Source organism: Arvicola amphibius, chromosome 10, assembly GCF_903992535.2.
Source record: "Arvicola amphibius chromosome 10, mArvAmp1.2, whole genome shotgun sequence".
Taxonomy (NCBI): Eukaryota; Metazoa; Chordata; class Mammalia; order Rodentia; family Cricetidae; genus Arvicola; species Arvicola amphibius.
This window is the reverse complement of record NC_052056.1, coordinates 94,041,899-94,043,152: the sequence shown is the minus strand read 5'-3', so window position 1 is coordinate 94,043,152 and position 1,254 is coordinate 94,041,899. Positions and strand designations below refer to the sequence as shown.

General features: G+C 51.8%; 1 pseudogene; it reads right to left on the bottom strand.

Moving 5' to 3' along the window:
* Nucleotides 1-493: 493 nt before the first annotated feature.
* On the bottom strand, nt 494-1,028 carry LOC119824343 (annotated as a pseudogene).
* Between the last annotated feature and the right edge of the window lie 226 nt (nt 1,029-1,254).

The window sequence follows — 1,254 nt, the reverse complement described above, 5'->3', positions numbered from 1 at the left end:
CTCCTCCTCCTCCTCCTCCTCCTCCTCCTCCTCCTCCTCCTCCTCCTCCTCCTCCTCCTTCCCCACCCCCCACCCCCGTTTTTTGGTTTTTCTTTTCCAGGTCAGGTTGTAGCTCTGACTGTCCCAGGCTGGCCTTGACCTACAGAGATCCACCTGCCTCTGCCTCCAGAGTGCTGGGAAGGAAGGCGTGCGCCACCACCTGCCGGCTGGCCTTGTTTCCTGTTGACCCTGGTCACAGCAATTAACTCCTGGGTAGCTGTAAGGCTGTTGCCGCCGCCCTGGGTAGCCTGTAGTAGCGTGCATAGAGGCTCCCCAGAGACAGAGACGGGATCTCCCCTCCCCCACCATTTTGCCTTTATTGTCATTATTTGCTTAATCAAGTTCTGTAAAACTTAAAAAAAGTGGGCCTGAATCCCCAGAAGCCTCCTCCCCCGCCCCCCCCTTAGATTTGCAACCAAAGTAATGCAAATAGAGATAGTGTTTCTTTTCTTTTTTAAGTTGGAAAGTAACTATTTGTCCTAAGGAGTTGGTCAGAGTCCTCCCAGAACTTTTGAAACTTCTTGGTGCCAGCAGCCTTGATGACCTTGAGCACACTGTCTTGCTTGCTCAGGGGCCTGCCCTCTCCGTGGTGATAACGTCATTGGTCTGTACATCCCTGAAACGGGGACTGGGGCGGGGGAGGGAGGAGGACAGGTGCACAGGCATGTTCTCGTGGTGATTCTCAAAGCAACTGGACTTTCAGGTGTAGTAGACAGAGATTGTGCCAGAGAATGACAATGGTCCTCTGCATCTTCATCTTGGTCACTACACCAGACAAGATCGGACCTCCGATGGAGATGTTATCAGTGAAGGGGGCGTTTCTTGTCTATGTAGGTGCCCTTGATGGCCTCCTTGGACTTCTTGAATCCTGGACTAATGTTCTTGTACCAAGAGAGGGTCTCCTTGTCGGTTTCTCCCAGCAGAATCCACTTCTTGATTTGAAAGATCGTGGGCTGCTTTTGGGAAGCTCACAGGGTCTGAACGTTCATAATCTTTCTGGCAAACTGGGGAGGAGGGAGGGAGACATAGTGTTTCTAAGGCAATGTTAGACCCAGGAGCTATGGCACAGCTGGTAAAAAGGCAATGTGATAGAATTCCCATAGGACCAAGGACATCCTGCAAGAGCCTTATAACTCCACCTCCTGCCTCGGGAAGGCCAGAGGCACACCAACCAATCACCGAGAAAACTCAGTCTCCGCTTCCCTAGTTCTATCT